The sequence below is a fragment of the Schistocerca nitens genome, chromosome 2 (assembly GCF_023898315.1).
Source record: "Schistocerca nitens isolate TAMUIC-IGC-003100 chromosome 2, iqSchNite1.1, whole genome shotgun sequence".
NCBI lineage: Eukaryota > Metazoa > Arthropoda > Insecta > Orthoptera > Acrididae > Schistocerca > Schistocerca nitens.
In genome coordinates this window covers 702,397,374-702,423,219 of record NC_064615.1, presented here as the reverse complement: position 1 = coordinate 702,423,219, position 25,846 = coordinate 702,397,374, and the positions used below count along the sequence as shown (strand labels likewise).

General features: G+C 43.5%; 2 protein-coding genes across 2 annotated transcripts in view; both read left to right on the top strand.

Moving 5' to 3' along the window:
• The window catches only part of LOC126236860 (SH2 domain-containing protein 4B-like), a 612,474-nt gene that overhangs the window by 109,017 nt on the left and 477,611 nt on the right, over window positions 1–25,846 (top strand). The gene's annotated exons all lie outside the window — the stretch shown is intronic.
• Window positions 12,164–25,846, top strand: part of LOC126235272 (uncharacterized) — a 383,181-nt gene continuing 369,498 nt past the window's right edge. The window contains exon 1 of the mRNA XM_049944000.1: window positions 12,164–12,201. The gene's annotated coding sequence lies outside the window, so the exon portion shown is untranslated. The remainder of the gene's footprint in view (window positions 12,202–25,846) is intronic.

The window sequence follows — 25,846 nt, the reverse complement described above, 5'->3', positions numbered from 1 at the left end:
CAGACACTTGACAATTGATGTCAACCATACCGCCAAACTTTATTTCCGAAGTTACAAGAACGAATATTAAGTGATGAATATTCGAGTACAACAGCACCCTATGCGTTGCTCTGGTGGTGCCAAACTTAGATTACCAGGTGCATTCAAAAGGAAACGAGACGAAGGCTGCAAAAAACCGCAGAAGGTATCGTAATGTCATTGCATATGGAAGCAGGTGTGCTCCCTATAGGAGTGCCGAAGTTCCCAACACGCCACTAGGGGGACACGGATGCACACTCACATGATCAAAAAAAAAAAAAAAAAATGGTTCAAATGACTCTGAGCACTATGCGACTTAACTTCTGAGGTCATCAGTTCCCTAGAACTTAGAACTACTTAAACCTAACCAACCTAAGGACATCACACACACACATCCATGCCCGAGGCAGGAGTCGTACCTGCGACGTAGCGGTCGCGCGGTTCCAGACTGTAGCGCCTAGAACCGCTCGGCCACCCCGGCCGGCTCACATGATCACAGAACGAGATAGCGCACGCGTCGACACCGTCCACTGCGCTCAGTACTGCTGAAAACGGTGAAATGGAAATGGAGGCTTCAAAATAAGACTGCAGAAGGAGTGCGGGGAACGGAAATTTATCGAAAAATGGCACAAATGTACGAGGAGCACTGCTTGTCCGTCGCAATTCAACGCTCAGTCCGACATCTGGGGCAATGGGTGCCACCATAACTCGCCGGGCTTCAATAAGGAGGCTGTCCGCCTGATGAACAATGGTATCGGTAACGAGGTCTGACGTTCCAGATCGTGCGTCGTCGACCGACACATCCTTCATTCCCTGAACCGCTTATGCCAATCCTTGACTCTTGCAATGGTCATGCAGAATTCCCTGTACACTTGTCATTCTTTGATGGATTTCCGGTTCTCGCTCTTCTTTCGCACTCGGGAAAGGCATTATACCTTTTTGTTCTTCTTTTGAAGCTTCCGTTACACCTTCTACATCTACACCTACATCTACATGGTTACTCTGCAATTCACACTTAAGTGCCTGTCAGAGGGTTCATCGAACCATTTTCATACTACTTCTCTATCATTCCACTGTCGAATGGCGCGTGGGAAAAAGGAACACCTAAATCTTTCCGTTCGAGCTCTGATTTCTCTTATTTCATTATGATGACCATCCCTCCCTACGTAGGTGGGTGTCAACAAAATATTTTCGCATTCGGAAGAGAAAGTTGGTGATTGAAATTTCGTAAATTGATCTCGCCGCAAAGAAGGCCGCCTTTGTTTCAGTGACTGCCACCCCAACTCGCGTATCATATCAGTGACACTCTCACCCCTATTGCGCGATAACACGAAACGAGCTGCCCTCCTTTGCACTTCTTCGATGTCCTCCATCAATCCTACCTGGTAAGGATCCCACACCGCGCAGCAATATTCCAGTAGAGGATGGACAAGTGTAATGTAGGCTGTCTCTTTAGTGGATTTGTCGCATCTTTTAAGTGTTCTGCCAACAAAGCGCAGTCTTTGTTTCGCCTTCCCCACAATATTATCTATGTGGTCTTTCCCAATTTAAGTTGCTCGTAATTGTAACTGCTAGGTATTTAGTCGAATTAACAGCCCTTAGACTTGTGCGATTTATTGTATACCCAAAATTTATCGGATTTCTTTTAGTACCCATGTGGATGACCTCGCACTTTTCTTTGTTTAGTGCTAATTGTCAGTTTTCGCACCATACAGAAATTCTCTCTAGATCATTTTGTAATTGGAATTGATCGTCTGATGATTTAACTAGACGGTAAATTACAGCGCCATCTGCAAACAATCTAAGAGGGCTGCCCAGATTATCACCTTGATCATTTACGTAAATCAGGAACAGCAGAGGGCCTATGACACTATCTTGCGGAACGCCAGATATCACTTCTGTTCTACTCGATGATTTGCCGTCTATCACTACGAACGGTGACGTCTCTAAGAGGAAATCCCAGATCCAATCACACAACTGAGACGATACTCCATATGAACGCAATTTGATTAATAGTCGCCTGTGAGGAACGGTATCAAAAGCCTTCTGGAAGTCTAGGCATATGGAAACGATCTGAGATCCCTTGTCGACAGCACTCATTACTTCATGGGAATAAAGAGCTAGCTGCGTTGCACAGGAACGATATTTTTCTCAATCTGTGTTAGTTATGTATCAATAAGTCATTTTCTTCAAGGTGATTCATAATGTTCGAGTACAGTATAAGCTGCAGAATCCTACTGCAAATTGAGGTCAGTGATATGGGTCTGTAATTCAATGGGTTACTCCTATTTCCTTTCTTGGATATTCGTGTGACCTGTGCTACTTTCCAGTCTTTAGAAACAGACCTTTCGTCAAGTGAGCGGTTGTCTATGATTGCTAAGAAAGGCGCTATTGTGCCTGCATACTCTGAAAGGAACCTGATTGGTATACCATCTGGACCGGAAGACTTGCCTTTCTTAGGCGATTTGAGTTGTTTCGCAACACCTAAGATATATACCTTTACGTCACTCATGCTAACAGCTGTTCTGGTTTCGAATTCTGGAATATTTACTTCGTTTTCTTTGGTGAAGGAATTACGGAAAACTGTATTTAGTGGCACCATCATCGGTAACATTTCCATAGCTATCGCGCAGTGACGGTATTGACTGTTTTTTTGCCACTGGTGTACTTTACATACTTTTTCAGTACGACAGAATGTAGTGAACGGTCCTCATGTGGTCGCGCCCCCTCTGTCATCACGTGGGTGTCCACCTCTTTTCCTCTAGCGGAGAGTCCAGCGCCTTAGCGCTCTTACATGGACCACATCTCCTTCCGTATGCAATGGCATTACAATCCCTTCACCGGTCTTAATTTTGCAGCCTACAGCTCGGTTCTTTCTGAATGCGTCTTGTAGCGTGCGTAGAGGCATAAGCAGTCATTCTGTCATCGTTCTTTGGCTCATAAATTGGGAAGAATAATACGTCGTATGGTGGGAAGTCCACAGTGTTTTGGAATGGATGTAGATGTTGATGGTGGTGGTAATGATCATCATGATGATGATGATGAGAGAGAGAAAGAGAGAGAGAGAAATTCATACATAAACTAGGTGTAATAGAAGGGTACAATTAAACTTTCTTGACACTTTTCTCCCACATTCCCAAAGAAAATACGTTACGTGGGCATGTATTCAGAAATATTCAATTTTCGCTATCTGAAACGATTAACAGCGCATTAGTCGTACAAAACACATATGGCGAGTCCTTCGTTAGCATTGATACATACATCAGACCATCGTCGCATTTAATATGGAATGTGCTGATGTATCTTTAGAGTACTGAGTATATCTTAGACTTCCAAAATATAGGCATGAAGACTCACTGTTATCTTACATCAGCGTTTACACACGAGACTTTTCAAACAGCGCCAAAAGTTAGGTATTTGGTTCAGGCCCGTAAAATATGGGTGCCTCAAAGTTGTTCCACCTCTTCCTCTCCCTCTACCACTGGCTCTGTTATTTATAAACCGTTGGGAAATAATAATGAAAACACAAGCAGCTTCATTAACACGCTCTGCTAAAGACGTATATTCGAGCACTCGAGGAAGTGTTTCCTCTAAGAAAGCATTCTGAGGTCTTCCGTTGTGCCTGAAGCCGGCCGGTGTAGCCGAGCGGTTCTAGGCGCTTCAGTCTGGAACCGCGCTACCGCTACGGTCGTAGTTTCGAATCCTGCCTCGGGCATGGATGTGTGTGATGTCCTTAGGTTAGTTAGGTTTAAGTAGTTCTAAGTTCTAGGGGACTGATGACCTTAGAAGTTAAGTCCCATAGTGCTCAGAGCCATTTGTTGTGCCTGAATGGTAGAACATGGGACCCTGATACATGCCATGAACAATGCCGGCGATTGACTGAAACTATTTGTTCATGACCACTGTTCAAGTAAAATGGATATCGTCAGCGTGATGTCGTAGATGAACAGTTCAGTTACAATGAAACAGGAGCTGACATATCATCAAATAGTTCAACAGCAGAAGTGTAGTCAGCAACTGACTGTGCCTGCACTCGCTTGAAAATGGCATGGCTAGGTAGGTTACCATGTAACACTCACCAGACCGTCGTGTGGCAAGGATCATTTACTGGAGTTACTTCTGATACGCTGACACTAGGATCGTCGTCAGTTGCACGCATCACTTTGGAATAAATACCATTAATCAATATTTTTTATTATTTTATGTCGGAGCAACAACATTTATTGTTTTAAACTAACTGTAATCAACATTAACAATATATATCTTGCAGATACACTTCTCTGATTTGCCTTCGGATAATATTGTGCAAATCCCACAATAGTTCGTCTGTTCAACTGTTTGACATCTTCAGGTGGTGGTAGTTGCTGTTGTCATTGTGGAATTTGGTCAAAACGATCCGGCGGAAAACCGTAGATAGCAGTGACGACAGCAAGTACCACCATCTTCAAGATGTCGAGCAGCTGTACCGACGAAATATTGTGGGATTTGCACAATATGATCATGCACCAAACCAAAGAAGTGCGTTTTCAAACAGATCCGTCGGGAAATCCTGAAAAGTCACAACATATATCTTCATCGTCAGGCATATAGTGCGGCGATCGTTGTATTACACATCCACAAGTATATCACGTGATTAAGAGGCAGATCCTGTCCGTCAACGGCTACGGCTACACCCCTAGCTACGGGTTCAAGCCAGACTCTCGCTGCTGCGATGCGCAGCGCTCCATTCATCATAGTAGGCCTAATTGAGAGCACACTGCAGCTGTTTCGCTGCTACTGCCGGCCTCCAGGCCGTGTTTCCAGCCTCGTATTCAGTTGTCATTTTCGGGTAATTCTACTAAAGGCAGTCTACTATTACGTGAATCACAAATACCAACAGTACTCCTTCGAAGAATAGTAGTAGTAGTAGTATGGTATTCTGCCTCACGGCAGGTCTTGTCATGGGTTAAGCCTCTTCCACTTTTGTCTGCCCATAGCCATGCTTTTCATTTCTGAATATTTGTCTCATTTGATATTGTCCAGAATTTGATATCTTCTTTTTCCTCTTCCCGTTTTTCCCTCCACCATTCCTTCTATTCCTTCCTCCAATAAATAGCCCCTCCTCAAACAATGTCCAATCCAGTTCCGTTTTCTCTTTCTAATGACTTCCAGCATGTTTCTTTCTTCTACAACTCTTCTTAATACTTCTTCATTTCTTACTCGGTCTTCTCATTTCACTTTTTCCATTCTTCTCCATATCCACATCTCTAGTGCCTCCAATCTTCTTTCATCTTCCTTCCTCAATTTCCAGGTCTCTGCACCATATAGTGCAACGCTCCAGATGTAACATTTGGCAAGTCTTTTCCTCAGATCTTTGTTTAGTGGTCCACAAAGTAATTTCTGCAAGGGAAAATTGGAAGTGCATTAGGAGTGGACTAATTTGGTTTTAAAAGAACCCGTAAAACTAAAGCAATTTCGGCACTGTTGTTGATAACAAAAGGCAGATTTAGGAAAAATAGAAAAACGTGCACTGAAGAGCCGAAATATTATGATCACCTGTTTAATAACGTGTTGGTTCGGATTTCGAACGCAGTGCAGCGGCAATTCTGCGTTACATGGGTTTGAAAAGCCCTTAGCAGGAATCCAGAGGTATGTAGCACCAGGCGTCTACGCATACGCCACACAACTCCCGTGAAGATGGTCCGCAGTTTGTGGACGAGGAGCTGGAGCCAAACAAGGTCCCAAATGTGTTCCATCAGTTTCGAATCAGGCGAATTTGGTGCTAAGACTTCAACACGGGTTCACTATTATTTACGTCAAACTGCGGTTCTGGCCTTGTGACAAAGGCACTTATCCTGCTGGAAACTTTTCAAAACTGACATCGAGTCCTTGGAGAAAATCCGCATTCATCTGTTATGAAAAAGATTTTTTATTGTCCGTGTTGTCCGCCCCAATAGCTGAGCGTTCAGCGTGACGGATTGCCGTCCTACGGGCCCGGGTTCGATTCCCGGCAGGGTCGGGGATTTTCTCCGCTCAGGGACTGGGTTTTGAGCTGTCTTCATCGTCATTTCATCCTCATCCGGCGCTCAGGTCGCCCAATGTGGCGTCGAATGTAATAAGACCTGCACCAAGGCGCCAATGACGCCAAACGCTGATTTCCATTGTCCGTGTTGATCAGTAACATTCACGTTGTCCACAGCAGTCATTGTGCCCTCGGGTACTACCACACGTCGACAGGTCGCACAGAAGCCCAGGTGAATGACCCCCATAGCATAGCCCTCGCCCCGCCAACCTCTGTCCGTGGCTCGCCGCATGTTTCGAGAGTCGTTCGCCTTGATATGGCGTACCCAGACTCGACCATGAAGCTGGTGTAGTAGGAAACGACATCCATCTGACCAGGTGACACGTTTCCATTGATCCACAGACCAACCTTGATAATACTGTGCCCACTGCAGTGATAATTAAGGTTGATGGGTTAACATGGGCACATGTAGGGGTCGTGTGCGTTGAATAGTGTCCTCAAAACGTGCCACACTGAAGCTGTACTCTCTCGTCAGGTCAGTAACAGATCGTTGTCTCGCCTACTTTCCATAGCGGATAAGCCACCGACTTCCACGTTCTTTGGTGAGACGTGTACGCGCGACAAATTGTCGCCTAATCGCGGTTTCACCATCCTTCAACCACTTATCACAGCTGTTCGCAATAACAGGCGAGCAGTTTCGCTGTTTTCGAGGTGCTCGTTCACAGGCGTCGGGCCATAGTAATAACCTGCGCTTTGTTCAAGCCGCTTATGTCACTGGCTGTTCGCTTTTGCGTCCCGTATCGCTGCTGGAATGATTACTCATTTGTCCCATTTGTCTCTGTTGTAGTTTAACTACAGAGTGGTTAAAATTAAACTTTTGCTACGTCAGCCGGTGTAGACGGAAAACTACTTACAGTTTGGGCACCCAACTTTGTAGGAATGATGTTCAAACTGTCCGCTGCAGGATTTGCGTCGTTAGTAATGTTAGTTTCATGACTTCCCGTTGGGCGCCGCTACTGGTATAGAGCCGTTATGTTTGAAACACAAGCACAAAGTGTGCATTGCAGTTCCAGACAGTCAACGTGGGTCTGGGCAAGCTCAGCGGCGCTGTTTTATCAAAAAGAGCAGCAGTGCTGTTTCTCCTCGCGTGTGTCGACGCCTTAAAGGAGCACATCGGGGTTGAAATTAACTGGCCGTATGGGAATTGCTCCTAGAAGAGGCCGGCAGCCAATTGTTGCACAGTTTAATTAAAATAAGGTAGTGTTGCCCTGGCTCAGAATCATGGACGCAGTGTGCGACCTACAAGCAGCGCACGAGCAACGGTCGAAAAGTGGTGCAAAAATTGCGAAACGCTACCTCTAATGCAGTTTCAGGCTATCGTGGGTGGAGATGGTCGTCACAGTGACGCGCAATTAACAAATTTTATCCCCTCTTGTGGAAATTAAAATGTGTTTTTTTTCCATGGTTTGTTCGTTGTTCCTCTTCCTCATGTCCTAACGAATGTTTCCACAAAATTTCACTGTCACACGGCCACTCATTTCTGATTGGGGCCCTTCCGAGTGCCGAAATTTTAATTATATACACCCTGTACTTTCCTTCCCGCGTCATCTACCATTCCTGCAACGGCGCAAGGCAGCATTTGATTTAGCGGTAGGCAGTGTCCATTGCGTTTCTCTCTCAGCGGTGTACATTACATTAGCATGTTTGGAGAAGGCGTTTGGTAATATGTAATGGAGTAAAATGTTTCCGTTTCTGGAAATGTCGTATAAATATCATGTTTATGCGAAACAGACTCCAGTAGTTCAGGACAGAAAAAGGGCAAGCAGCGGTCGTAATATCAATTATCTTTTTCATTGCAGATCTAGATTTCAGCTAACAATGCAGTTATCATCAGTGCTGCATGATGAGACCGCTACAGTCAGTACTGTCGGAATGATAGAAGAGAACAAAATCAAGAAAAATTTGGGCAGAGTTGCTGCAATTTCTCTATATATGCGGCAGTGAGGGGTGTGCGAGTTGTTTGTCATGGACAGAAAGTTACATGATATGTTTTGCAGACAGTACAGTAGTCGCCTAAGTGTAGGGACTGAGTCAGGTGCTTAATGAACTGGTATTATGCTAACTAATGGCTGTATTATACACATAAAGAAAGATAAAGGTAAGGTAATGGAGTGCACAGCAAGTGGGCATGATGGGCTGCTAAATAAACTTCGACAGAAGTGCCTTGTGGCTCTAGACGAATATTGCTACCTTCGGAAGCAGAACCGATAAGGGAAGACGTAGTATCAAGGACTGCCAAACGCAAAGGAGCCGTCTACAGAACAAAACCGTGAGTAACATCCTTATACACTTCAGAAAACGTTAATGAAAGACTGTATTTGGAGCGAAGTGAGTCGGTAGCTACATCGGAAAACCAACGTTAGGGTACATGACCAATACAAACTTCGGAAGGCGGAGTACAGACCATAAATAGAGAACGAGCGAGAGAGAGAGGAGGGGGCGGTTGGAAGAGGGGGAGAAGAAGTAAGAAAAGGGGACAGATAAAATGAGTAGGTGAGGAGGTGTTTGACGTTGGAAATGATGAGGAAGTGAGACTAAGTGTGGATTTACGGGGGGAGGGGGGGGGGGGAGCTCTGCTGCTGTGCTAGCTGTCTCCCCTCCCCTCCCATAAATTGTACCTGTCACGTTGCTGCTGCACGTAGCGGACCCACAGAGGATCTACTGAGTAGGACTTAATGAAGCTGACGAGCTATTAAAGCTCTTCGTCGTGTTAGTACGGTGTGAGGTCTGTAGAGGCGACCCTATTATGCGCTCTTGGTGAGTGATTTGTGGATCGTGAGGTCAGAGCCTGCTGCATGAGCTCCCCTCTTCACGTTGACACCGGAAGCTGGCGCCGCCCGCTCGCTATGCTTTCCACCGAGTAAACGCCGTGCCGTGGGGTTCCTAACCTGCTGGCGGCATTTTACTCTTTCGTAAGCATTATTTCTAAACACTTTTTACTTACATTATTACAAAATGTAGCGAACAAGCTTTGCTGTGTGAATAACTACTCACAGGAAAAACGACGGATAACTTCGTTATGGAAAACATTCCGGCGAATATTGCAGCCTGCAGACGGAAGAGAAACATACATCTGTGAAGCTCCGCAATATGTGTGTGTAAGTATGTTATCGTAAGTATTCATTATAACGTCGATGTTTTGTCTGTATGAGGCAAGTGTCACTACAGAAAATTAGCAAAAACAACAAATGGCTCTGAGCGCTATGGGACTTTATATCTGAGGTCATCAGTCCCTTAGAACCTAACTAACCTAAGGACATCACACACATCCACGCCAGAGGCAGGATTCGAACCTGCGACCGTAGCGGTCGCGCGGTTCCAGACTGAAGCGCCTAGAACCGCTCGGCCACTCCGGCAGGCGAAAATTAGCAATCTCGGGGTGGATGATAAATATGCTTGTAGTGAGAACGTAACAATGTATCCTTGTAGCATTACGTTTACGGGACTGAGCACCAAAGTGGATGTATCAGAAAATCAGTAACCACTTGTGTCGGCAACAATGGGACGAATATTTTAAGTGTGTCATGTGGACGTCTAACCAAAATACTGAGAGTTTATAACATATCACAAGTTGAGTAGACAATCGCATTTTGTCAGCAACCAGTGCAAATTTGCATGCTGCAGTTTTAGAAGGCAAATAGGAGATTTTCCTTCTTTCACAAAGATATGATCAGAGGTATTTATTTCTTCGTTCCAATAAACTAGTAATTTTAGTTGTTAACCCTTTTCCTAGAAATATACAGGGTGTTACAAAAAGGTACGGCCAAACTTTCAGGAAACATTCCTCACACACAAATAAAGAAAAGATGTTATGTGGACATGTGTCCGGAAACGCTTAATTTCCATGTTAGAGCTCATTTTAGTTTCATCAGTATGTACTGTACTTCCTCGATTCACCGCCAGTTGGCCCAATTGAAGGAAGGTAATGTTGACTTCGGTGCTTGTGTTGACATGCGACTAATTGCTCTACAGTAGTCGAAGTGTTTGTACGCTTCTCAACAACAGATTCGGTGACCGATGGATTGGTAGAGGCGGACTAATTCCATGGCCTCCACGCTCTCCTGACCTCAACCCTCTTGACTTTCATTTATGGGGGCATTTGAAAGCTCTTGTCTACGCAACCCCGGTACCAAATGTAAAGACTCTTTGTGCTCGTATTGTGGACGGCTGTGATACAATACGCCATTCTCCAGGGCTGCATCAGCGCATCAGGGATTCCATTCGACGGAGGGTGGATGCATGTATCCTCGCTAACGGAGGACATTTTGAACATTTCCTATAACAAAGTGTTCGAAGTCACGCTGGTACGTTCTGTTGCTGTGTGTTTCGATTCCATCATTAATGTGATTTGAAGAGAAGTAATAAAATGAGCTCTAACATAGAAAGTAAACGTTCCCGGACACATGTCCACATAACATATTTTCTATCTTTGTGTGTGAGGAATGTTTCCTGAAAGTTTGGCCGTACCTTTTTGTAACACCCTGTATATCTATTTGTATATCATCAATTCCTCCCCTAAGTTTAGTTTCCTTGTCAAACGGATTCTGTTAAATGACACCCAACCTCTGACAGTAGTAGGACAGGCACTGTTGATGTTGGAGGGCCTTTCCGACTCGCCCATCCTAAGCACTGCCATTGCCAAACATTCACAGATAAAAAAAATAAAAAAGCTCATTAAAATGGTTCTGTGTCTGCTACCATGACATGTCGCAGCAACATGGAAGAAACATCGGTATTTGTTCTATTTCGTCATTTTAGCTATGTCTTAAGATTATCTTGCAGTTACTTTAATTATATTGACACTTCATATGTATTTATACCATCAAAAATATTGTTAATACAGTATGTCCCAAGCACATTGGATGAAAATTGCACAAAGGGTACAGTATTCTATACTGAGCATTTTGATGTTAGGAATCAATGGTCGGAAATTAATATTGTACAAGCGGTATGAAGTGCGAGGACACTCCGCTAAATTTGAAAGCAATAGATTGGCAACAGGCATCATGGTAATTGGAAAAAAAAATGTGGCCGTGGGTAGAGCCTAAAAGAAATTCGGATGTTCCGTATGTCGGCGAGTTCGCCTAGGTTCTCGACGAAGAACTGCTCGTACAGTAGAATTGGGGAAGATGCTGTTGGATCTCTTAGGCGAAGATTCATCAGTAAGCTTCTGTCAACTTGCCTGTGTAAGAATTACAATGTGGAGAATACTGGCGACGCAGCAGTTACTGCAGGACTGTAAGCAAGGTGTGCAAGCAATGAAGGCAAAAGCTTCTAATCTAGAGGTCAAGTCTCTCAACGGATTATGTTGCGAGGAATTCATATCAACTGGCGGTTGTCACTTTAAAGGGTTGCCGTAAGCTTAAGATTTTTCTGTACGGTGTAAATTCTTTATAGCAATATAAAAGTAAGTATTCGTTGGCCGTTCCTTAAAACGGAGAATGTAACATTTCCTACCATTCTAATAATGTTGGCACTAAGCGTTGGAAGTGTCCTACGCGTGTAATATTGCTGGTGAGAAAAGGCTTCTTTGTCCAGTTCAATAAACATACCTCCTCATACTCCGCAAGTGTTTTGATGGCCATGCTGCTGAAGCATCAGTGCATAAAATTAGCCAATTTAAGTAAGACGTGTCTCGTAAAAGTATAAAGAGTAAAATTTGCAGTTATTTACTTCAGTAACGTGTTGAGTAACTTCAGAGTTCTTGATGTTGGACAATATTTGTGTTCCATCTCTTGCAAACTGTCCCTTAGTCTTCATTATTACTGCTGGTCGTTTGCGAATGTTTTCTGAGACAACACTGCGACTATAAATGTGATGTTCGACTGTTGTAACAAGTAGATTTCTGCACAATTCAATTACAAACAGGGGTGATATTGTATTATAGAACTCTCGTTTATGCAGGTGAATCATCGGACAACCTATCTGTCTACATAAAACAGATGGAATTCCTTCATTCGTTTTCCTGGTTTCAAAACATCTGAACTATTAAAAACCGCCTCGTTCTAGTGGTGTCAGTTCTCTAACTAATTCTGTTTTCTTTTCTGTTGCAGGTGGGTATGCATCCGGAAGAGGGCGCACGTAGACGAAGCTACTGAAGGTGTTGATCGTGTGTCACGTACGTAAGTGGAAAAATATATTTTTCTACTTGATGTAATGAGATTCAGGTGTACTTGTTTCTCATACACTTTCTATGTATGCATTATCAATTTCTGCTACTGCCAGCAGGACCTGTAAGGTTAGACCACTCTTTACTCGTGTTGGGATGTTGCAACTGAATGGTACTATTGATTCAGCCCAAACATCTACGGTAAGAAAAAAGTTAATTCCTACTATGGTTCGATGAAATGGATGACAGATTGCACGCTAGTGCTATCACATCATACACTTGATTGAGAGGGCGGCACTAGAACAGAACTACGTCAACACGATACGAAATATCTAATAACATTTTTTAAGAGTATGTAACAAAATTTAACTTTGGTAACAATTTGATGCGTGGCACTTGATGTGCTATAACTAATTCAGTGATATCTAAATAACTTAGCCGTCTCTTGGCTGTCTATGATATAGCCACTAAGACTCAAAGTAATTACGCAGACTCTCGTTTGGCTGTACGTATGACTCCTTAAACAGCGACTTGAGGCTGCTGCTCGGAACAGAAGCGCCTAGCAAGCAGTCGTGCCTGTGTGAGGGTAGTCTCTCGCAGTGTTGTGTACCTCTTGAGCCATCTACACAATAATTCGAATTTTACGAACTTCCAGCATGCTGGAGTAGCTGTGGGTAATCAACTTCTGTTAATCAGTAGAACGAAAAACCAGGACAGAATTGCAAATGTTACTTTTTTCTCTCGATGACTAGTTTCCGGGCGAGACCCAGTTTCAAATCATCATAACATAGTCGAAAATGGCAATCCCGAAGATGTGAAAACCATGTCAAAAATGTGCACCGAACAATTACAGGGCATACAGATACAATTTGAAAATGGGTCTCGGCCCGAAACTAGTCATCGAGTGAATAAAAAAGTAAAATTTGCGACTTTGGACTCGTTTTTCGTTCCACTGAATCCGAATTTTATTATAATGTTGAAGTTTATTATAAAGTTGTTCGTTGTAAAGGATGTCATCGTTTAGTTTTTCTTCCTTTCATGACTGACTTCATAATATTATGACTCATTATTACAATGTCAATCCTTGTATTTGCTTCAGACTAAGCAATTCACATTTGTAATAAAGTGTTTCTATTTCGTGCTATCCTTAGATTCGCGTTTGTTTTGACATTTGTATGTACCATTATACATTTTGAAATAATATAGCCCAAACGCTCATTCCACTTACTCCGTCGACATACAGCCGGCCAGGGTGGCCGAGCCGTTCTAGGCACTACAGTCTGGAACCGCGCGACCGCTATGGTCGCACATTCTAATCCTGCCTCGGGCATGGATGTGTGTGACGTCCTTAGTTTAGTTAGGTTTACGTAGTTCTAAGTTCTATGGGACTGATGACCTCGGAAGTTAAGTCCCATAGTGCGCAGAGCCATTTTGAACCGTCGACATACAGAATTTGTTGGCAGGTGTTACAGTAGAGACAAATGACTATATGAAGCTACACATTAGCCAGAAAGCTTTATTTGTAAATATGGAACAACGTTACAGGGAAGTCGCCTCTAGCTAATATCTATGGGACGATGTGAGCGGGGCAGGAGCACGTTCGCAGCGGTACCCGGGTCGTCCCTACCGAGCAAAGGTGGAGCAGTGGTTAGCACATTGGACTCGTATTCGTAGGACGACGGTTCAAATCCGCATCCGGCCATCGTGATTCAGGTTTTCCGCGATTTTCTTAAGTCGATTAAGGCAAATGCCGGGACGGTCCCTTTGAAAGAGCACGGGCGATTTCCTTCCCTGTCCTTCCCTACTCCGAGCTTGCGCTCCGACTCTTAATGATGTTATCAACGGTACGATAAACACTAATCCCCTACCCCCGGGTTGTCCCTGGGGAGGAACTCTTACCAGTTGCTACGATAACCAGAAATAGTTAAAAAAATCGCTCATATTTCGTGCCTAGTAGGCATCTTCGCTCTAATCGACGTGTGGTCGAAGTAGGCTGTAACAGTGATGCAACAGGCAGTCATACACTGATGAGCCAAAACATTGTGACCATTGCCCACTGCGAGCTCGGTCTTTTGTCTTTTTTCCTGTAAGTACTACTACACTGGCTTCCATACCATTATTCTTCTTACGCGGAGTTTCCACACCCTTCTTCTCTAATCTGCTTATTTTAATTCTTTTCTTTTCATTCCTTGGCTGTCACGTACTTTTTAACGTTCAATATTTTTACCGTTTCAGATACTTCCAGTGTATTCTTCTCCATGTTTTCTTTGCTGTAAGTACTCCAGGAACATTCCTCAGATCCAAGCCAATACTTGATAGCAGCCTGCATCAGTTTACTTTTGGTATCTTCCTTTTCTTATCTTAGAGGTACATCAGTAGAAGGTAAACATTCAGCTAACTTTCATCTTGGGTATTAATAACCGCTTCAGATGAATATATCATTAAAACATTAAGGCGAAAAGTCCGGACGTTTTTAGCTAACATTCGTTGTCCTCCAGAATAAAACACCGCTAAAAGGCGGTATGCCGTAGAATAAAACAGATAAAATAGATTCCAATATAGTTGATGGGACCTAAACAAATCGTACCATAGTGATCCATTGTCAAGGAGAAAAGAAATGAAAACTATTAAGACCTATTTTTAGGCCAGAATGAAAAACCAGAATTAGTTGCCACATAATGGAGGGATGTTCTTCCTGGACAAAATCGTCAAATAAATAGTTATTGGCGGAAAAGCAGAACCAGAAAACCGCACTTACCGCGTCTCCGATCTATACGGAATAGCACACAGGGGGCGCGGCTGCGTGCTCTGTCATACCGAAGACAAGTGCTTTTAGTGCCACGAATCCGATAGTGATCCAGTTATAAAGGACTAACTACAGCTGAAGCGGTTATTAATACCCAAGCTAACTACTCATAGCTGTGGTTGCCCTACCTACAAGGTTACCTGCATTCAGGTAACCGCCTGGAGAAAATGAGTCCCAGTTTTATGTGCTTTGCTGCTGTTTCGCTGGAGTCAATGAGCACCTGGTAGTAGAGCTAGGCGGTAAAGTCGTAGCCTCTCAAGATGGTATGGTCATGAGGCTCAAATTGCAGGATCTCATGATCAATGGATTTGCTAATAAACTGTGGTAGTGGTGGAGATATGCGTAAACATGCGGCACACTGGAAAGTGCCGACAGTTGTGCCAAAAACGTAATTGTAAATCTGCGGTCATTTCGACATTAAGCACCCTATTCAGACACGGCTATTGTCAGTCGACTTATCAAACGCCACATATGCGGCACACTCACAACTGTATGACATATTATTAATAAAATGTCCTAGCTTCCACACCCAACTGTAGGCACTCTAGCTGAACATCCACAGAGGTCACTGACCAGCTTAAAAGGGCAGCAGTTACAGAATCAACGATAGCACCGGAAATACAAGGGGTAATCGGAAAGTAAGTTCCGATCGGCCGCGAAATGGAGACCACTGTGAAAATGAAAATGATTTATTTGAAACGCTTAACCATAACTTCCAATTATGTGTCTACATTGTCGCCAATCCGACTTAGACATTTATCGTAGCGTTGTACTAACTTTCCAATACGCTCCTTACAGAAGGCAGCCGTCAGTGCTTTCCGCCAATCGTCCTGCGCTGGTCTACAGCTCATTGTCTGTGCAAAAATGTTGTCTTCATAGCCAGCGGTTCAGGTGAGCAAATATGAAACTCAAAGGGAGCCATTTATGGGCTGTATTGTAGGAGATCAAACACTTCCTATCGAAAACGCTGATCAAACACTTCTCATCGGAAACGCTGCAGGAGCATGTTCATTGCTCCTTCTGAATGCGGCTGAGAATTGTCTTGAAGAAGGAAATGCTCAACAGTTATGTTATGTGGGTAGCATAGCTTTAGGAGAAATTTCTCACCAAGCCCTCGTACTTGGCCGGAGAAACTGTTTTCTAGGCATCTTTACGTGCTCACTTTGCACTGAGAACTGAAAAGAGCGACGTGACACGATCGATGACCGTATTAGAGGCACTGCCCAAGACATCTGTGCAAAGTTTCAACGGATTTTCATAGTGATTTCCATTTCGCGACCGATCGGAACTTATTCTCCGAATAGCCCTCGTAATATAAACAGACGGCAGTATTCAATGAAAATTCAGTTCATAAAACACTAATGCTATTGCGAGAATTGAGCAAATTAAATGATTTCAAGACTTGATGTGTCGTAGATTTATATTAGCATTCGTCTGTTTGAAGCCAAAGCGCTGCACAGGACGTTGAATATTATCTCTCTGTATTAGCGAAATACGGACATTGATATGGTTTTTGCCCGCGTGCCAGTCATAACAGTTTAGTCTGCTCTGCAAATGAGCACCATCTGCACGGGCTTACACTGGGGCACAGTGGGGCGTCACGGCATTCGACGCAGACGATGTACCAGAAGCTGACTGCCCATACTATAATTTTCTTGAAAAAGGCCTGTTTGTTAACCATAATCATTGCTAAGTATTCGTGTGTACATTACACCAAGATTTCACACTTCAAGAGAAAATAGTTCTACACTACAATGATTCTCGGTAGAGATAAAAAATAATAGCTGCTTATGGTGCAAACTGGAGAAAATTTATTCCTATTTCGTCCTCTACACTTTTAGGATACAGATGGATCGGCTCATGGCTTCTATTCAACACTTCAAAATGCACTTCACGAAAGAAGCCTTGTGCTGGATCTGTCTTTGGCAGTTTAGTCAATAGTATTATAATCAGACAGTTCGTAACATCGTCTGGATACACCCTCTAACTTCGATACCGCTGGGTTCACAGGGATATTAGTAGTCCTACTTTTCATGGTGAGGATATTATTCAGCTTCTTTCGGGAAGCAAACATTTCGATATCTCGACAAATGCCGTTAAGTTGAGTTAATCGTAATTTGGTTCTTATTTAAGTCAATTTAATGTGGCAGGCTAACGTCGCGGTATACCAAACAAGGTATTAAGCAGGAAGTAGCGTTCACAGTTTGTAAAATGAATTAGTTATGCATTCTGTCTCGCCTGCAGAGATACGACGGCTCTTTGGAAAGTAATGACTCCGAATTTTTTATGTGAAAACAAAGCTTTTAAATTAAACAAACGTTACTGACATTCAACAGTCTCATTTTTCGTGACTATATATTTGCAGCTCGCTCCCGTTAGAGGGCTCCGGAAGTGGCAGCGTGCAACGTAACTATACCGGTGCGTGAAAACAGCGTGGTGTAATCGTGTTTCGAATTCAAAGAGTTCATTCACACATGCAGCACCCTCAGCTTCGGTATTAAAATGCCAGACCACACAAGAGCTCCGCGACATCTGCAAAAAAAAAAAAAAAAAGAGGTTCAAATGGCTCTGAGCACTATGGGACTTAACATCTGAGGTCATCAGTCCCCTAGAACTTAGAACTGCTTAAACCTAACTAACGTAAGGACATGACACACATCCATGTCCGAGGCAGGATTCGAACCTGCGACCGTTGCGGTAGCGCGGTTCCAGACTGAAGCGCCTAGAACCGCTCGGCCACCAGCGGCCGGCCATCTGCAACAATCCGACGCTTTAGGTTCACTGTCATCGATCATCTTCCTTGCAGCCGAGACTCGGCCCCATCCGATTTTCACCTGTTTCCAAAATCGAAAGAACGTCTTTGACAACATCACTTTGGTAGCGATTAAACGGTGCAAGCAGAAGTGTGGTTCTAGCTCCGTTAGCAAAGTCAAAGATTCTACTGTGAGGGTATCAAGAAACTGTTCTCTCGTTGAGAGAAATGTGTTCGTCGCCAGGGTGCTTACGTATATGTTGAGAAATAAATATGTAGACATGAAGAACAAAGATGTAGAATGTTATAAGAGGCGATAAAATAGTTTACGTTTGCGGGCGTCGCTGCAGCGCACGTGCAACGTAGCCACGACTCAGATGCGAGTATACAGGGTGTATCAAAATGGACGGCGCAAACATACACGGCTGAAAGAAAACGATAGTAGAAGCACAAATGCGAAGTAAACGTGGGCTCTAAAACGCATACCTTAAGAGCTATGAGATATTCTTCATTTTCAATATTGTATAACAAATCTCTTCTACTGCAAGCTCTTTGCTTTCCATATTTTGGGAAGTGGTAGTATGGACCAAAACAAGAAAAAAATGTCCAGTAAACATGTGCTCTAAAATGCATACCTTAAAAGTTATGAGCACTTTTTCATTAGAAGAGTTGTGTCCGAAAGTACCGAAGATGAACAGGTGCTCATAGCTGTTAAGGTATGCATTTTAGAGCACATGTTTATTGGTCATTTTTTTTTCTTGTTTTGATCCATACTACCACTTCCCAAAATGTGGAAACCAAAGAGCTTACAGTGGCGAGTTTTGTTTCACAATATTGAAAATAAAGAATATCTCATAGCTTTTAAGGTATGCCTTTTAGAGACCATGCTTACTTGACATTTGTGCTTTCAGCCGTGTAAGTTTGCGCCATCCTTTTTGATACGCCCTGTATAAGCACCTACATGTAGGCGAAGGATTAGAGTGGGATTCGTGTCTTACCAACGTGCGTACGGCAAATACGAAATGTGAACTATGTCAAGGTTATAAGTAGATGCGTCCAAACAGGACCAACGTGCTATTATACTTTTCTTGGCTGCGAAGCACCAACACCGGTAGACTTTAATCGCAGAATAAAGACTGCGCCAAGTTCCGTGCTGGCCGTGATTCGACACTAGACACCCTCATATCGTAAATGTCATAACGGAGAAGTTACGCCAACTCAGTTGGGAGACACTCGAGCATCCGCCCTATGATCCTGATCTCCCTCTCTCCCTTCCCCCCCCCCCCTCCTCCACAAGATAATCACGCCTACGGTTCCTTGAACAAGGTCTTGAAGGGTCGACGATTCCTGTCGGACGGGGATGAGCAGCAGGCAGTTATGAACTTCTTCACGCAGCAGGATATGCTGTTTTACTAAACGGAGACCTTTAGCCTGGTCCTTCGGTGGGATAACAGACTCAAAGTTCACAGCGATTTTGCCTGATTGGCACACCGATTCTCGACTGTACGGCCTTCGAACGGAAAGTTTTTGATAGCCCTTATGGTAACGTTCGTATTATTTAAAAAGCTTTAAGAGTTTTCACATAAAAAATTCGGTGGTATTACTTTTCAGCACACCCTTGTAGGTGAGATATTTAACGTCGATTTGAGCCATCTGCAATTGCCACTGAAGTGTTTCCTCGGTAGTAACTACCGAAAGCTACATTTGATCCCTGTGAGCCGCTGGTGGCCGAGCGGTTCTGGCGCTACAGTCTGGAACCGCGCGACCGCTACGGTCGCAGGTTCGAATCCTGCCTCGGGCATGGATGTGTGTGTTGTCCTTAGGTTAGTTAGGTTTAAGTAGTTCTAAGTTCTAGGGGACTTATGACCTCAGCAGTTGAGTCCCATAGTGCTCAGAGCCATTTTTTTGATCCCTGTGATGTATCAGTACTATCTTCTGTTTCATCACTTTACACAGTGATTGTGAAGAGGGAAAACGAGGTGCCGCAGAGGCAGAGGCACTGGACTAGCATTAGAGAGGAGAAGAGTTTCGGTTTAGCCATCCAGATTTACGTTCTCCGCCCGCGATTTCCCTATACCAGTGAAGGCAAATGCCGGAACAGTAGTTAGTTCGATAAAAGTATAGCCGATTGCATTCCTTACCCTTCTTTTCTTTTTCTTTTTGGCTTGCAGAGACTATTGCCATGTAGTAGGTGGAGCACTGACTCTACTTAAAGTAAGAAGGGTAACAGGAACAGATCAAATATCGCAGATAGGTTAGTCCATCCTGTTCATTTACCAGATAAACAGCCCTCTTGTTCTAATGGATTCATATATTAATTCAAAGGACTCTCTCTCTCTCTCTCTCTCTCTCTCTCTCTCTCAGAAAATAGCAGATGATTCAGTGATTGACAGTTGAGGTAAGAATCACTTTTTATGGAGTAAAATTAACGCTAAAAGACGAATTCTGAGCATCTGCTCTATCACTGAAGGTACACAGCAATTTTTATTTTTAAAATGTCTTGCATCTGTACTAAATTTATGAAGTTTATTTGCAACTGCGGAATCTCTGTGTCGTTAGCTGTATTAGGTACGAAGATGTTATCTATGAGTGACATATGAAAATATTTGCCAGACTGGGACTCGAACTCGTATTTCCCTCTAACGTTGAATACGTTTGTCTTCTTCTAACCCTCTGGCCGGCAGACAAGTAAAGTTCCGAGCGATGCGGTCGTATACAGTATGACATATTGAAGTTTGCGTACCCGGATAACTGAAGTTGTTACGACGAACTCTTACGAAAGTGAAAAGGGGCGTAGTACGTAACGGTCAGTGCATACTGCTACTGTTGAACCTTGGTAAACGTCTCGTTTAATAAACACAGTACGCAAGAACAGTTTACACGAAGTACAAATCGAATGTACAGAACAAAGCTCATGCGCAGTAGTCCGTGAACAGCAAGCGAGAACCAGGCCAACAGAATAAACCGCGGCAAGTCCGTGAAGCGGTAAAGCGTAGCGCAAGAACGTATAGCGAACAGACGATTCTGGAAAAGCTTCGCTGTGCTAACCTTCTGTACAGCCCCAGGTACCACTTGTTCGCCCCCATGTCACTCTACATGTGTCAATGGGTGTGTCTTCTACACAAAGCGCCGTTCTCTTGTCGTCGGAATTCCAGCCGACGACGCATACAGCAGCTACTAACTTCATAATGAATGTGTTCAATCTGATCTAGGTCCAGGCGTTAATGAAGTTGTAGCTCGGTTGCCTTCCAAGGGATTGTGAAGCTGATGTCTTCTGTCTGTTACCGTCTTGCCTGAAACCAGATTTAAATTACCTCACCTGATGGTATTCTGCTCCCTGAACAGTTGTGACATCAGTCATCTTTTCGTCTAGCAGGTATTTCTATTTGCTTATTAAAATTAATTGATTAAGGACGGGAACAGTGGGAAACTGCAAACCAGTAGCAGTCAGATGGTTCAAGTAAGACTGGATGTATTCTTAGAAACAAATAGAATTGCGAGGCAGTCTCGTTACAGAAGAAATGTGAGGGCATGCCAGTACACACAGGTCATTTGCAGACTCACTTGGACCAAGTTAAAAGTAGATGAAAACACACAAAAGAAGAGAAATAATGAAAACTGGTCCAGTCCCTACAGAGAGTACTGAAGCAGTAAATTAGACACCAATTCCCAGGACTAAAATCCCAAAGGAAGGGAGTAGAGACGGCTTTCGAGTAGGGCTGTTGATAAAAAAACGATATATTGATACACAATTATTTTTTTTCCAAAAAATTGCCAACATCGAGTGCTGATATTTTTTATATTATATTTTTTCTCACAATTCTTGGTAAATATTTGAAGCTGATCTTTTGAAGTCTTAGTAGAACGTAATTTTATTTTCACAGTGTGAAGGAGTCTTACTACTTTTTGAACTTTCATCTCGTCCAATCTTTCTCTTTTGATTGTGTGAAGCAAGTATATGTGGCACAAACCGAGAAGTCCGATTGCACAGGGGAGTGGGGGTGTGAATGGAATAACAAAATTTCCGATGTGAAGAAATAGCATAGCGACTGCGTTAAAAATAACTTTTAACGCAAATAGTGTGCTATTTCTTCACATCAGCATTCTCCAAAAACTGTTGCTGAAAATGATGAACAAAAATCTAAATGACAAGACTGGTCTTTGCGCTGAGTGGGAACGTGTGAGGAGCAATGCTGACCTAATCGGCACTCAGCGCTACCGACAGAAACTGCAACGTTTAGCATCAGTACACAATTTTCACACTACAGCTGCTCGGTCGCTGGCGTTGGCAGAAATGAAAAAACCAGGGAGGTCGACACTAAGTATTCCGGACAAGTCCGGTATGTGACGAAATCTAACAACGGACCCATCCATCGGACATCTTTTATTGTGCCACTTACATGCAGTTAGCAGAGTGATTATTGCCAAACGTGAACGTGCAATGTGTTCCTTTCAGTTAATGCAGGAAGGGGATGTTGTAACACCCGTGGTCTAGGGGGAGCGTCTTTGATTCATAATCAAGATGCCTCTGGTCCCAGATTCGAATTGCCCCGCTGCTTAAATTCTGATTAGTATCAGCATTGGCGGCTGGAGACTTCCGGCATAATAAATCACCCTCATTCTGCCAACGCCCTTGTCAAAGAGGGCGGAGGGGCGGACAGAGGTTTAGGGCACTCTCTTGGCCTATGAGTGGAAACTGCCCCTACAGGCGGAAGAATCTGCAATGATCAACGGCATGCGGACGCAGAAGGCAATGGAAACCACTGCATTAAAGACACGTAAAGTGTATCCACAGGACATGTGGCCTGTAATTGAAGAATTGTCATGATGATCTTTCATTGGCAACAGATTCCGGAATAGTACGCCATTCGGATCTCCGGGAGGAGACTGCCAAGGGGCAAGTTACCATGAGAAAAAGATTGAATAACCAAGGAAAGGATAACGTTCTACTAGTCGGAGCGTGGAATGTCAGAAGACCGAGCATGGTAGGGAAACCAGAAAATCTGAAAACGGAAATAGAAAGGCTCAATTTATAGTAGGTGTCAGTGAAGTGAAGTGGAAAGAAGAAAAGGATTTCTGGTCAGATGAGCATAGGGTAATATCAACAATACCAGAAAATGGTATACCTGGAGTAGAATTCGTTATGAATAGGAAGGTAGGACAGAAACTGTGTTACTGTGAACAGTTCAGTGACAGGGTTGTTGTTATCAGAATCGACACCAAACCAACACCGACAAAGATAGTTCAGGTATACATGCTGACGTCGCACACTAAAGATGAAGAGACAGAGAAAGTGTATGAGGACATTGAAAGGCTCAAAATGGTTCAAATGGCTCTGAGCACTATGCGACTTAACTTCTGAGGTCATCAGTCGCCTAGAACTTAGAACTAATTAAACGTAACTAACCTAAGGACATCACACACATCCATGCCCGAGGCAGGATTCGAACCTACGACCGTAGCGGTCGCTCGGCTCCAGACTGTAGCGCCCAGGACATTGAAAGGATAATGCAGTACGTAAAGGGGGATGAAAATATAATACTCATAGGGGACTGGGATGCAGTTGTAGGGAAAGGAGTAGAAGAAAAGGTGACAGGATAATATGGGTTTCGGACAAAGAATGAGAGAGGAGAGAGACTAATTGAGTTCTGTAACAATTTTCAGCTATTAACATCGAATTCTCTGTTCAAGAATCACAAGAGGAGGAGGTACACTTGGAAAAGGCCGGGCGATACGGGAAGATTTCAGTTAGATTACATCATAGTCAGACAGAGATTCCGGAATCAGGTACTGGATTGCGAGGTGTACTCAGGAGCAGATATAGACACAGATCACAATATAGCAGTGATGAAGAGTATGCTGAAGTTAAAGACATTACACAGGAAGAATCAATACGCAAAGAAGTGGGATACGGAAGTACTAAGGAATAACGAGATGCTGCTAAAGTTCGCCAAGGCTATAGATGCAACAATAAGGAATAACTCAGAAGAGCATGAAGAGGAATGGAAATCTCTAAAAAGGGCCATCTCAGAAGTTGGGAAGGGAAACATAGATACACAGAAGGTAACTGCCAAGAAACCATGGATAACAGATGAAATACTTCAATTGATCGATAAAAGGAGGAAGTACAACAACGTTCCGGGAAACTTAGGAATACAGAAATACAAGTTACTGAGGAATGAAATAAATAGGAAGTGAAGGGAAACTAAGACGAAATGGCTGCAGGAAAAATGTGAAGACTTCGAATACGAAATGGTTGTGGGAAAGACATACTAAGCATACAGGAAAGTCAAAACAACCTTCGTTGACATTAAAAGCAAGGTTGATAACATTAAGAGTGCAACGGGAATTCCACTGTTAAATGCAGATGAGAGAGCGGATAGGTGGAAAGAATACATTGAAAGTCTTTATGACGGGGAAGATTTGTCTGATGTGATAGAAGAAGAAACAGGAGTCGATTTAGAAGAGATAGGGGATCCAGTATTAGAATCGGAATTTAACAGAGCTTTGCAGGACTTACGATCGAATAAGGCAGAGGGGATAGATATCATTCCATCAGAATTTGTAAAATCATTGGGGGAAGTGGCAAAAAAACGACTCTTCACGTTGGTGTGTAGAATGTATGAGTCTAGTGACATGCCATCTGACATTCGGAAAAGCATCTCCCACACAATCCCGAAGACGGAATGAGCTGACAAGTGCGAGAATTATAGTACAATCAGCTTAACAGCTCATGCATCCAAGTTTCTTACAAGAATAATATACAGAAGAATGGAAAAGGAAATTGAGGATGCGCTAGATGACGATAAGTTTGGCTTTAGGAAAGGTAAAGGCACGAGAGAGGCAATTCTGACGTTGCGGTTAATAATGGAGGCAAGACTCAAGAAAAATCAAAACACGTTCATAGGATTTGTCGACCTGGAAAAAGCGTTCGACAATGTAAAGTGGTGCAAGATGTTCGAAAGTATGAAAAAGTATGGATAAGCTATAGGGAGACACGGGTCGTATATAATATGTACAACAGCCAAGAGTGGACGACCAAGAACGAAGTGCTAGTATTAAAATGGATGTGAGACAAGGACGTAGTCTTTCGCCCCTACTGTTCAATCTATACATCGAGGAAGCAATGAAGGAAATAAAAGAAAGGTTCAGGATGGGAATTAAAATTCAAGGTGATAGGATATCAATGATACGATTCCTGATGACACTGCTGTCTTGAGTGAAAGTGAAGAAGAATTACACTACTGGCCATTAAAATTGCAACACCACGAAGATGACGTGCTACAGACGCGAAATTTAACCGACAGGATATGCAAATGATTAGCTTTTCAGAGCATTTACACAAGGTTGGCGCCGGTGGCGACACCTACAACGTGCTGACATGAGGAGCGTTTCCAACTGATTTCTCATACACAAACAGCAGTTGACCGGCGTTTCCTGACGAAAAGTTGTTGTGATGCCTCGTGTAAGGAGGAGAAACGCGTACCATCACGTTTCCGACTATGATAAAGGTCGGATTGTAGCCTATCGCGATTGCGGTTTATCGTATCGCGACATTGCTGCTCGCGTTGGTCGAGATCCAGTGACTGTTAGCAGAATATGGAATCGGTGGGTTCAGGAGGGTAATACGGAACGCCGTGCTGGATCCCAACGGCCTCGTATCACGGCATTTTGAACAGTGGACGTTACATTTCAGATGTGTTACGGCCCGTGGTTCTACCCTTCATTCAATCCCTGCGAAACCCTACATTTCAGCAGGATAATGCAAGACCGCATGTTGCAGGTCATGTACGGGCCTTTCTGGATACATGAAATATTCGACTGCTGCCCTGTCCAGCACATTCTCCAGATCTCCCACCGACTGAAAACATCTGGTCAATGGTGGCCGTCACAATACGCCAGTCACTACTCTTGATGAACTGTGGTATCGTGTTGAAGCTGCATGGGGCAGCTGTACCTGTACACGCCATCCAAGCTCTGTTTGACTCAATGCCCAGGCGTATCAAGGCCGTTATTACGGCCAGAGGTGGTTGTTCTGGGTACTGATTTCTCAGGATCTATGCACCCAAATTGCGTGAAAATGTAATCACATGTCAGTTC